Genomic DNA, 13,162 nt, shown 5'->3' with positions numbered 1-13,162 from the left:
GGCTAATAGGTCTATTAGATGTCTAATACTTCCATCTGAGGCTCATTCTGTTGCCTCTCATGGCTCTCTGGTTTTCCTAGCCTATTACACTCTATATCTCCCTCCACCCCACAAAATCTGTAGCAACTCCCCTTTTTGGAACTTCTGCAGCAGAGACTTGCTCAACTTCCTGTATAGTGGTAGATCCTCCATACTTTCATGATACAGCTCTCCCATTCCCTGCTGTGAGAGCCTCTCCTGAACCCCTGCCCTTTCGCATAATCTAGGGTAACCTAAACAAATATCCCTTTCACTAATCAGCCATTTTGATGGATCCCCTTTGACCTTTCTTCCTTTTTGTAAAATCTTGGCAAAAACCCTTCATGGCCCTTTGAATGGGATTCCAATGCTTTTCCTAGCCAGTCTTGTTCTTTAGAATCAGCTACCGTCTCCCTTCCTTAGGGAAACTTTCCCACCAGCTATCTCTTTGGACTGACATTAAGATTTCCTTTAGTTGCACTTTTTTTGTCTATCTTCTACCCCACATTTACTGATACTCTGTACCAACGTTTCAGGCCTTGGAAGTCTTCCTGACTGCATTATTAAAGCCCTAACATCAGTCAATGCATATTTAAAAAGAAAAAAAACACACTTTGTAATGAATCTTCTCTTTTATGCATAACAATCCTGCCTGTTTTTTCTCCGGTCTGCTTATGCCAAGCATCTGCTTCCACACTCTCTCTCCCACACTCCAGCCACATCCCTAATTTAAAAAAAAAACTGAACTGTCATATAGTTGGGCTCTCCTGGAGAAATCTGACCCTCCCAGAGCCAATCAGCATCTCATCTCCTATCACTCAGGCAAACTGACAGGCTGTTTAACTTCTCCTACTGGTACATGGTTTGTTATCTGCTGTTTGGATCTAAATAATTTGTAAGAGATACATTTGCTTTGATGTCTATAAATGTCTTTATAGGCTGTGAAAGGTGTCTTATCTCTTGTGCCCAAATAGGAACAGCTATCAATGTAACTGGTAAGGAAAAACCAGCATGAAAACTTAGAGGTTTTTACACTTAATGAATGCTGCCTTGTGAACGAAAATCAAGTATACAGCCTGAGACAATGGCTGAGAATGAGGTGGCCTAGAACTTCAGCATTTATTGGACATCTTAATTTGTACCTTTTTAGAACGAAATAACTATCCTCATAAGGGTGTATGTGTAGTCCTTGTGATCTATAACTTGGTATCTGATTGATGCATTCTTCTTGTTTAGCTTTGTATTTTAACAGGACATGCCACATTCCAACTTCTTTATGCCATACTCGCATGGGTCATCCACTTATTTAATCTGTGTGTCTAGCTCTGATTGACAGGTAGCTTGGGGGAAGGTAGTGTCTTGTCACAATAAAGTAACTTCCTACAGAAAATGGGGAGGGGCTCAAAGGCAAGGAAAGATTTCCCTTTAGATCCCCATCAATATATTAAAAACTCCTGTTTAGCATTAAGGGTAATAGATGTTGTTAAAGTAATTTTAAGAGGGTCTCTGGCAAGGATTTAAAAATAACCATCTATAAATATGCGCTACTTGGTGGCTGTCACTTGCTATAAAACAGTGTTTGTAAACGTAATGCTATTGTAGAAATATAGTAAACACTGATGTTATAATTAATATCAGTGTGAAAGGGATGTTTATTTGTCTTAATTTTTAACCAACAGTTGAGATCTGTGTTGCATTGTCTGTTTTTTGTTCCTTATTTGCATTATGTCATTGGCCTGGATGAACCAATCTGCCAATATCTCAGGGGAATTATGGGTATATAGTCCTAGTGCCCTTGGAAATTTTACATCTGGAACTTCTCCAGATTTTGGATTATTTCACAAGCTTTTTTTTAAGAAAATAATTTCCCCCCTTAGTTAGAATTTAGCATTAGTAGACTCTCGTGACTACCTATATGGTGTCTGTTTAATTTTCATGCTGTTCTAGAAAGCTGTTGAATTACTATGTACCACTTTTACTTATTTATAGCAGTAAAATGTGACACAATGGGATTCTTTTAACAAATTAAAACGCACTTGTATTACATTTCATTTTATCCCAGAGATGATGATATTTTTCTGGTTTTTAAAAAAAAGACATGAATTTTACACTGAACAAACTTTCTGTTTGAAAAATTGTTTAAATTAGAAAATCAAAATTGTTTCTATTCTAGCAGTTGGCTTCCCTACATATGTAACTGTTTACATTTATTCAAAGCAGAAGGGTAGTGTTAAGTCTACAGAACCCACGTAAACATCTTCACAACAGAATTAATCTGTGTGTGTCTCCACTTAGAGGTATGGAATATGAAGTCATCGCAATGAATTCTCAGATTTCCATTACACTCTTTTTTTTCCCCCCCACCTGAAAGTGCAGTTGTATAGGTGTGCAAAGAGTTATTTTAAACTATCCTTTTTAAGCCTTGTAGTGATCACTTCTCTTCCTAAGGAACAGCAGTTCCTCTTGGAGTTGTCTGAGATAAGAGGGTGGTGGCTGAGTTTTTTTCTGGTGGAGGATGGATTCTGGAATTTGTTGTTTTACTATCAGGGCTTGATGCAAAGCCTGTCTTGGTCACAGTCCGGGGCCCTTAGTACAGGGTCAAACATAAGGGCCGCCTTCAGCTGGTTAAAGGCTTTCTGACACTTCTCAGGTTTCAGAGTAGCAGCCATGTTAGTCTGTATTCACAAAAAGAAAAGGAGTACTTGTGGCACCTTAGAGACTAACCAATTTATTTGAGCATAAGCTTTCGTGAGCTACAGCATCCGATGAAGTGAGCTGTAGCTCACGAAAGCTTATGCTCAAATAAATTGGTTAGTCTCTAAGGTGCCACAAGTCCTCCTTTTCTTTTTGACGCCTCTCAGTCCACTAAACTGCATTTGGCTGTTTTTTCCTGGTTAGGTCAGTCAGTGGAGTGGCAAATTTGCTGTAGTGTGGTACAAATAGTCTAATACTTGGCCAAGCCCAAGAAGGATTGGACCTGCTTCTTTGACATACAGCCCTATGTGGGTGATGAAGGGTGACATTTCCTTGGCTGGGTCATCTAGCGGCACTTGCCAGTACCCCTTAGTTAAGTCTATGGTGAAGATGAATTGGGCACATCCCAGTTTCTCCAACAGCTCATCTGCGCATGGCATTGGATAGCTTTCTGGGCGAGTTACATCATTTATCTTACAGTAGTCCATGCAAAAGCGGATTTCCCCATCTGGTTTGGGAACCAGAACCACTGGAGAGGTCCATGCACTCTGAGGGGTGGATTACAGCCATCTGTAACATGTCCTTAATCTCTCTTTCTATTGTGGTTTTGGCTTGAGGAGCCATTCGGTAGAGTTGGGCTCTAATTGGGCGAGCATCACCTGTGTCAATGGAGTGGTATGCACGTTCTGCCCGTGCTGGGGTGGCTGAAAACATTGGCGCGAAGCTGGTGCACAACTCCTGTATTTGCTGTTATTTACGTCCAAGGGTTGTGGAAAGGCTCACCTCTTTTTCGCCACCGTTGCTTTTCCCTTCCATAGTAGACTCCTTCAGGCCACTCAGCGTCATCATCTCTCTCTTGGGCTGGAAACTGGAGAACCTTGATTTCTCGGGAATAAAAGGGCTTTAGAGAATTAACATGGTCTAATTTAGGTTTTAGGGTATGGTCTTGGAACGCTATGAGGTAATTAACAGCTCCCAGGCACTCTTGGACCATAAACAGCCCCTCCCATGACGCTTCCATCTTATTGGCCTTGAGTACTTTCAGGACCATGATTTGGTCACCTACTCTGAAGGAATGCCCTCCTGCATGTTTATCATACCAGGCCTTTTGCTCTTGTTGAGTACTCTGTAGGTTTTCTCAAGCAAGGCCTAGAGAGTCTTTGAGGGTGTTTTGCAATTTGGTTACAAAGTCCAAAATGTTAGTTCTTGGAGAAGATGTAACCCCCTCCCATTGGTGCTTCACCAGCTGTAATGGCCCCTTAACTTCGTGGCCATAAACAAGTTCAAAGGGTGAAAACCCCAAACTGGGATATGGTACAACCCTGTAGGCAAAGAGCAACTGCTGCAACACTAGGTTCCAATCATTGGAGTGCTTATTTATGAATTTACATATCATGGCTCCCAAAGTTCCATTAAACTTCTCCACTGGGCCATTTGTTTGGTGGTGGCAACCAAGTGGTTCACCCCATGAGCTTCCCAAAGATGTTTCATGGTCCCCGCCAGGAAGTTAGTTCCCGAATCAATAAGGATATCGGAGGGCCAACCTACTCTGGCAAAAATGTCTGCCAATGCCTGGCTCATGCTTTTAGCCCTGGTGTTGCTTAGAGCTACTGCTTCCAGCCATCAGGTGGTAAAATCCATGAAGGTCAGTATGTACAGCTTTCCTCTGGGTGTTGTCTTAGGGAAAGGACCCAGAATATCCACAGCTACGTGCTGAAAGGGAACCTCAATTATGGAGAGTGACTGGAGAGAGGCCTTGACCTGGTCTTGGGGCTTTCCCACCCTCTGGCACATCGAACAAGAGCGGACATAGGTAGAAACGTCCTTGCCCATTCTCTCCCAGTGGAATGACTTTCCCAAACGGTCTTTGGTCCTATTCACCCCAGCATGGCCAATAGGGTTATCGTGGACCTCAAGAGCTTTCCCCAATACTTAGTTGGAACTACCAACTGTCTCTGAGGATGCCAGTCCTCCTTGTACCCACCAGAAAGGGTTTCCTTGTATAAGACCCTCCTTCTACAACAAACCTGGACCTATTAGAAGAGCTGAGAGGTGGTGGGTCATTCTGTGCCGCTATCCAAGCTCCCTTGAGGCTTTCATCTGCTTCCTGCTCTGCCTCAGCCCTAGGAGTTATTTTGGGGAAGTTCTAAGGCCCTATGCAGGAGGTCAGACTAGATAATCACAATGGCCTTGGAATCTATTAATCTAACATCTTTCTCTAAATTGAAAAAAGTGCCTAGGGACCTTTAACAAATAAAAGCATTCATGACCTCAGTTTAAATTTAATTTCAAAGCATGACTCTTCGGCAGTACTCTGCCCGCTAACATTCTAGAACGCTGATTCATTATTGACTCAGGAGGAAGAGAACTGTTGAATCACTGATACCACTTCCTGCAATGGTCTGATTTTTTCCATCTACTTAGATGGTAGAGCTACTAACCAGTTCTCTACTTAGCTCCTGAAAACTGACAAGATTACAGCACTGAAAATAGGATATTACATTTGCTTAGAGGCTTGAGAAGGAACGAAGAATTAGATTTATGGGATCAGTGACACATTCCATGTGCTCAAAATTGGCATGAATATTAAGATTCCACCCTTCTGCATCAACAAGTGGAGATAGGGAGCTTCTTTTGGTTGTTGTTTTCAGCACATTTCATTCCTATTTGCTGTTGCAGCAAACACTATTGCTATAAACTCAGGCAGTGCTCTTGATTTTTCCAGGACCCCTCTCCATCAGCGTTTTGGAAAGCTGTTTTGCACAGGCTGCAGACGTTTTTGACTGGTGAACTCTCCACTCCCTTGCCTCTTCAGCTCTTCCTTTCCATTACAATTCAGCTCATAGTTCTCATAGTTTGTTGGATCTCTTGTTCAGCTCCAGCAGCACCCTTTAAAGTGGGCAAATTACCAAGAGCCATCCCATTTTACAAAGGATGGCCTTATTCCTCTGAGAATCCGACTGAGCCCAGTGCCCACTGACTCAATGTGCTCTGTACAGCCTTGTTAACATTCAACCCTGCTGGCATATTTGTTCACTATACATGAGGCCCTTTTTGGTAAACAAGCTTGTATTTATTCTCTATTTGAAAATCGTCGCTTGGATCATTTAATGCAGCAGAACTTCATCTCTCTGAAATGTAGGGGTGTCTCATCACGCTTCTGTTTGTGGGACTTATGATAAGTTCCTCTGATTCTCATCTTCACTTTGCTGCTGGCATCCACAGAGAGGAACGAAGAGGTGGGTGAGTTCCAAGCTAATCTAAAAAGGTGTCTGGAGAGTGGAGTATTCCTCCCTCCCCCCCTACCCTGCTGCCCCCTTTCTGCTGCCCTGGAAGTTAAGGCTGGTGTAGGGAATAATCAGAAAGGAAGCTTAAGTGTTACCTTTAGCTTTTTCAGTGTTTCTAACAAATATTTCAGCATTGCTATGCATACCTGCCTCACTTCTCTTCTTTTGGGCTACAGCTGCATGGAAAAGAAAATCAGGATACCTTTTATGACAGTGTTATCTCTGGAACCCAACTCTTGGATTTTACTTCATTTTTCTGAATACTGTACAAGATCGCTTGTCATCTTTTTCTCCCTTTTTCCGCCCCTCTTCAGAGTAGAACAAAACACAATGTGCCTTTTGTTCCTGCACTGTCTGTGTTGTAGCTTTTTAATGACCTTGCACTTGTTCAAACTGGTGAGAGAGCATAGCTGTAGAATATCATGATAAAAGCATCTCTTTTCTCCATTTCCTTGCTTGTAGCCCTTGTCACAATGACTGAGTGCTTGCTTTCCCCTCTCATCTTTTAAATGCAAAACTGCTGAAGTGCAGAGCTGCACATGCAAATATAATAAATTGTATAGCGCCTTCCATTCAAGGCTCTCAAAGCAACTTACAAATATTAATGAATTTATCCTGAACACCATACTGAAATAGGCAAGTATATCTTCCAGCGTGCAGATGATGGTACAGAGAAGGTTGAAATTTTCAAAAGCGACTGGTGATTTTTGGAGTGCCTCAATTTTGATGCCCAACTTGAGACCCCCCTAAAAGAGGCCTTGTTTTCAACAAGTGCTGAAAACCCACCCTCTGAAAATTAGACTGTTTTAAAGTGTCTCCGGCTGGCCACCCAAAACCTAAAGTAGTGAGTCACCTCCTAATAAGAATTTTGGCCAAGGTGTCTTGCAAAAGTGTGTCTCATGAAATCTGGCAGAGCTGGGAATAGAACTGAGATCTCCTGACTGTAATTCCTGTGTTTAACCACCAGGCTTGTTCTCCTCCAAGCCCGAAACTTGTCTTCAGAGGGACAACTGATTCTTTCCCTAGGTTGCTCTAGGGTGTTTTTTCCCTGTCTTTAGATAACCACCACAGGTCTGTTGTGGTGGTTTTTGTTGTGAGTTGTTTTGGGTTTTTTTGCGGCGGGGGGGGGGGGGGGAGAGATTGCAGGTTTCCTGTTCCCCCAGTAGGCAGTTTAAGGGCAGGAAACAGCATGAACCTACCGCTGTCAGCTGTAGATCAAGCCTGGATCAGATGCCCCCACCCCCGTCCAATCCCTGCAAGTTGTTCCTGGTTTGTAGTTTCATTATATTGAACAAGTGTACTGCAAAAGGCTTAAAATGATAAACTTCCTGCAGATGGTCAAATGTTAAACTAGATTTACAAGGCAAAGGTAGATTTTTATCAGAAAAAAAGCATAAGCACCAGTGAATGGCTTTTGATTGACTTCTACAGTTGCTGTAAAGTTGTAATGCAAAGTGTCACTTACTTGAAACAGGTATGGGGGGGGGGGGGCAGGTGTGTGATTGGGTGTTGCCCTTGAAGATAAAACAGGTTTTGGATGTGTTGCTGGGTAATGGGAAGGGGGGGGATACTAAAAATGTGATCATTAATGTATCTCTAGATGGTGGTTTGGAGTTTGCAGTCATTCTCATTTTCCTGCTAAGTGCCAAAGTGAAAATTTAAAGGTGGGAAGACTGAGACAGAATGCATCTGGGAACATGTGGAGGGGGAGTGGACACAGAAATAGACTACAGGAAGAAGAGATCACTCTAAGAAAATGTACTACATACAAAGGAAGGCAAGATCAGAATGTATACAGACTGTTGTACTGCAAAAACATCTGAACAATTTTTTTTATATTTTCAAATAGAACCTTTTAATATTAGATATTTTTGTCACGGAGCAGTGAAAAGAATGAAACTAGTATCCTTCCTTTATTTTATTTTATTTATAGTTTATTTAGCTGATCTTTTATAGTTTATAGTTTAGCTTAGCTTCAGTTATTCCACTGATCTATCGACTGCTGGGAAATTATGCTTAATTATTGCAGTAGCCAGATACAGTAAAATGTGATGCCAGCTTCATTGTATGCAGCTATTAAAAATGCTTAGAGCAAAAGCTATATGTGTATTACACACACCATCTATGGCAAGGGGACAAAGCTCGACCTCTTAATGTTTTTTGTATAAACCCGTATGAAAACTTAGCTATAGTCTCTCTCACAACCTGCGCTTGCATGTTGTATTGATTTTAAACTCATTGAAATGCACCTTAGTCACTCTTAGCCTAGCTTGAGGGAAGACTGGACATTTAGAGGAGTGTCAATCTGAGTACAATCTTGTTTTTTCTCCTCTTCAATTTAACTGTTCCATATTTCTCAATCACTAAAAAGAAAGGCTTTATGTTGTTTGAAAACTGGGATTCCAGGCTTTGGGGGCATAAAGCACTGGTTCCAAGCTCTAGCTGTTTTCAGGATAGCACCAAAATAACACGAGTAAAAGTGGGAAGAAAAAGGTCAGATGGGAATCAGAATGAGGCAAGCTTAAAGTCTAATACCTTGCAGATTTCAAGTCTAGAAAGACTTTTGTAGATTACAAATAATTTTACAACCAATACACTCAAAACTCAAGTCAGAAAGGAAAACACATGGATTCCTACATATTTTTTTTTCACTTTTTTTTTTCACTCTAAGCAATCCTATCTTTCTACTTTTAAAAGTGTAAAATTGCTCCTATACATGGCAAAAAGTTTGCTTATTTTTCAACAGCATACAGTTATGTCCCCCTTTTGGGGGTTGTTTTTGTACAACTTCACAGAGGGAAGCCTTGTCACAAGAACTTATCATATTCACGTTAGAAGGTCTGATAGCTGCAATCTGTAGGAAGACTATCCTGTTCAGGAACAAATATCTGTTTTGGTTTCTAAAATGGTGTTTTGTTTCTCCATTAAAAACAAAATACAGAGCATGTCACTATGTACCAATTCTTTTCAGCATTGCCTTTGAAGAGGGGTGAGAGTGGGTGGGTGAGTGAGTGAGAGTGAGCAAATGTACAAAAGAATAATGTAACATAGTTGCATTTTTAGTATGTTGTAAAGAAGGGATGAGTCAGAACATAATAAGGGAGGCTTTTTTTTAATACTTCACAAGATGAGAAAAAGATTATATTACGCAAAAGAATAAATGGACACAAATCTGACATCAGGAATCAGAACGTTCAAAAAACCAGTAGGAGAACACCTAAATCTCCCTGGTCACTCAATAACATACTTAAAAGTGGCAATTCTTCAAGAACAAAAACTTCAAAAACACTCCAATGTGAAACTGCAGAACTGGAATTAATTTGCAAACTGGACACCATCAAATTAGGCCTGAATAAAGACTGGGAGTGGATGGGTCATTACAAAAACTAATTTCCCCTTACTAATTTCCCCCCTACTGTTACTCTCGCCTTTTTGTCAACTGTTTGAAATGGGCCACCCTCATTACCACTCCAAAAGTGATTTTTTTTCCCTCCCTTGGTATTCTACTGTTAATTGAATTGTCTCATTAGACTGACCCCCCACTTGGTAAGGCTACTCCTGTCTTTTCATATACTATGTATATATACTTGCCTACTGTATTTTCCACTCCATGCATCTGATGAAGTGGGTTCTAGCCCACGAAAGCTTATGCCCAAATAAATTTTAGTCTCTAAGGTGCCACAAGGACTCCTCATTGTTACTACAGAAGTATAATTTATAAACCTAGTCCCTTATCCCCACAAAGAATTTTGCAGACATGAGTTCATCTGTTAAAAAGTTATGCACATGCATACATTTTGGAGTTACCTTTGTGCTAATGAGTTGGAAATATGATTAGGCACCCTATGATGATATCGTCACAGCCTATGCAGGAAAGGTTGGGAAACAGTATGGAAATAAAAATAGCTTGACAAAGAACCCTGTATTTCTGCCTTGGTGCCTTATGTATGTGGGTGGGAGAGGAAAAATAGACCCTACTACATAAAGAAGCCCACTGTTTGTTCACATACTGGTGGTGTAAATTCCCTTAACTTTTTTTGTAGATCGCTGATTATGTTCAACAAATTTGAGTATGAGGACTGGGTCATGTTTTTATTACAGTGGTTTATACTCCAGATCAGTCCAATGGAGAAAATAGGGATTTCTGATAAAATTGTAATAGCAAACTAAATCTGCCCCAAGCTGACACTGACTGCTGGCTGTGGCAGCAAGCAAGAATGGGCTATATCCAAGTGCATGTCAAAAGAGAAAATAAGTGAATTTCAGTAACAGTAATGTGTAAGGTCTTCCAGTTCTGTCAGTCAGGGGAGGCAAAGGGAAAATGCAGAGAGGTCTTTCCTGGCACTGTTTGATTACAACCAGGGCCGGCTCCAGGTGTTTTGCCGCCCCAAGCGCGCAGCAAAAAAAAAAAAGCCGGAGTGCAGCCGAAACGGGGGGGGGAAAGGCGGGGGGGCCAGAGTGCCGCACCTTGAGAAGCGCCGCCCCAAGCACGTGCTTGGTTTGCTGGTGCCTAGAGCTGGCCCTGCCCAGGAAAGCTCCCCGTGGTCCCCTTTTCCTAAATGCACTCTGGTCACTTCACCAGGCAGTTTAAGGAATACGTCCCCTTTTATGTTTCTGGTCACTTTCACATGGATCAAGTCCTGCTTTTTGTGCCCTTGTTCTTATTATCTGTTGTCCCAGTTTTGTTTGAACAAAATAGCCAGTAAGTAGCTTTTACTTAAATCCTACCTCAGAGCAGGAGCATTCAAAACAATGCCTGAAGTCTTGCCAACTTTCATGATTTTATTGCAAGTCTTGTGATATTTCTTAAAGTTCCAGCTCCTGGAGATGTGTGGCTACAGGAGTATTTCAGCTTTCATTGAACCAAAAAAAAAAAAAGTACTTTTGGTATCCATCGTGGTTGCAGAGAAAAGTTTGAAAATGTGACGACCTAATGGCCCAAAAACCACTAGGAAAATAAAAACCCCAGATTTCATAGTTATAGATTCATAGTTGTTTTTATTCTCATTATTTTTAAGTGAAACTCATGATATTTTGGGGACCTGAGTTGATATTTGAATGCGTGGGGTTAGCAAGACTGATTGTCAGAAGGGCATGTAATGTTTCTAGAAATGAGATACACGGTTTGTTAGAAAAGGGGTTTATACTCTGAGAATTCAAGAATCTGTTTTTGCAGAAATCTAATGTATAGAACACAGTTGTCAGTTGAAAACACATCACTTTTTAAAAAAGGCAAAAGGACATCATATACTTATGAATGCCAGAACCAGTCAGAAAACTATACTATCACTTCTTGATTTACGTGTACCCTATGGGCCTGATTCTTTTCACTCTGGCTTTAAACCCATATGATTCCACTGGCTTCAGTGATCTACATAGGTGTAAATGAGGTGAGTCAGGTCCTGCATGTGTGCATTTCAAATCCAATAAAGCAATTTGTCCTAGTGCTTTGTCACTAGCAGGTTTTTTGTGCATACCTTTGGCACATGTTGGTAGTCACCAACCACCTGAGAAATGTGCCAATAACTTATTGATAAACAGGACATCTTGGTATAGCCTGTTGCTATCAAAACATGACTCTTTTTAATTTTTTTATGTTTGTAAATGATCTTTGGAAGGGTTTTGCATTGTGTCTGCTTGCTCTGAAAAAAAATTCAAAGTAGGAAGCTAAGAGTATAGTAGATAGGGGGAAAAACTCTCATCCTTTTGCCTAATCTGAATATGTATTTTCTGATGTTTTTCCCCTGGCCTCTTCTTGCCTATATGCATGCTCTCCCTCTTCTATGAAGTTCCTTTGACAATGTGAACTCTTCTGCTCTCCCCAGTGTTCTGGCTCCATTTTCAGCAGCAGCTTGTGGCCCATCATTTAGCTGACTCTTAATTTCTAAATACAGAAGCTGTTCCAATAAACAGTATCCAAAACAAAATGCCTCAAACAGCACAACTACATAATCTCACAATAATTATACATCATCATTTCTCAATGATGTTTAAAGCCACTTGACATCTTAAAGTAGAAATATCTCTCAGAAGGGGGAGCAAAGAAAACCAAGTTTGTTAATTATTGCTCTATCTTTAGCCCGTAAAGATCTAACAACACTGTAATCAACAGCACAAAGGGGTTTTTTGTTTTTTTTTGAAAGTATGTTAGCCACAGGGCCTCAAAATTGCATCAGTTGAAAATCTCTAATTCAGTCACTTTCAAGACTTTTAAGTGTTCTTCTTTAACGACACTGGAGCAATCAGAGGCTCTTTACAGTCGTCGTCATCACAGAATGTATATTCTTTTGTCTTTTTAAAAAGTAGAGCTTTGCAGTGCACAAAACTTCTTTGCAAAAAAACAAGAAACCCACAACACCAAACAATTCTTGATCAATGCATTCTAAGTAGCAATAATTTTCACCTTGTGGCCTTAGAAAGATATAGCTGTTATCCTTATATAAAACTCTCTCTTCCATACTTATTGCATAAATATTTCCCTGTCTACAATTGATGTAAAATCTATGATTACACTGGAGGGAAAACTTGACCTTGCAGATTTAGATGACAGTGACACTTATTTTGATATCCTGAATACCTTTATTATCCAGAGAGAGGTCAAAAGCAGCTATAGAATTGTGTAAATCAAGAACTTTCTCCTCCTCTGGATACTTCAGAAAATGTCAGTATTCTAATGTGGAATGTTTTATTATACAGCAAACTAAATATTTCTGAAAAGTATATAAAGGAAGTATCTCCGATTAATGCATCAATAAATGGTTCAGGTTCCAGTTCATTTTTTCTCTTTAAAAAAAAAAATGTTTAAATCAATTCTTCTTTTGTTTTTCACTCTAACTTTGTTATTGAATCTCTAAATTAAACACAGCAGATTTTTGTCTCCAATCCCTGAATTGTAAGAAATATGGTTTTCAAAGAGACTGTACGTGTAAGAGGAATAGAAGATTAGGGAAATCTGAAAGCTTTGTCAATGAGCCAAACAGGTTTGAATGCTGTGGTTCTGACTGGAGAACTAGACATAAGGGAATGTCTCCTTATATTTTGTATAGATTCCCTAGGTGTTGCTGCAGATTCCACTGTAATGTATTTTTCCATAGTTGTCCAATTTTTATCCGGTTTTCTTTTTACCAACATTTTAACTTGTAAAGTTTTGAGTCTAATGATGG

General features: G+C 40.3%; 1 protein-coding gene across 5 annotated transcripts in view; it reads left to right on the top strand.

The window, feature by feature from the left end:
• The window catches only part of RASSF8 (Ras association domain family member 8), a 122,375-nt gene that overhangs the window by 64,300 nt on the left and 44,913 nt on the right, over positions 1–13,162 (top strand). The gene's annotated exons all lie outside the window — the stretch shown is intronic.

This window comes from Chelonia mydas, chromosome 1, assembly GCF_015237465.2.
Source record: "Chelonia mydas isolate rCheMyd1 chromosome 1, rCheMyd1.pri.v2, whole genome shotgun sequence".
NCBI classification, from domain to species: domain Eukaryota; kingdom Metazoa; phylum Chordata; order Testudines; family Cheloniidae; genus Chelonia; species Chelonia mydas.
The sequence above is the reverse complement of the archived record's forward strand: the minus strand, read 5'-3'. Positions and strand labels throughout refer to the sequence as shown.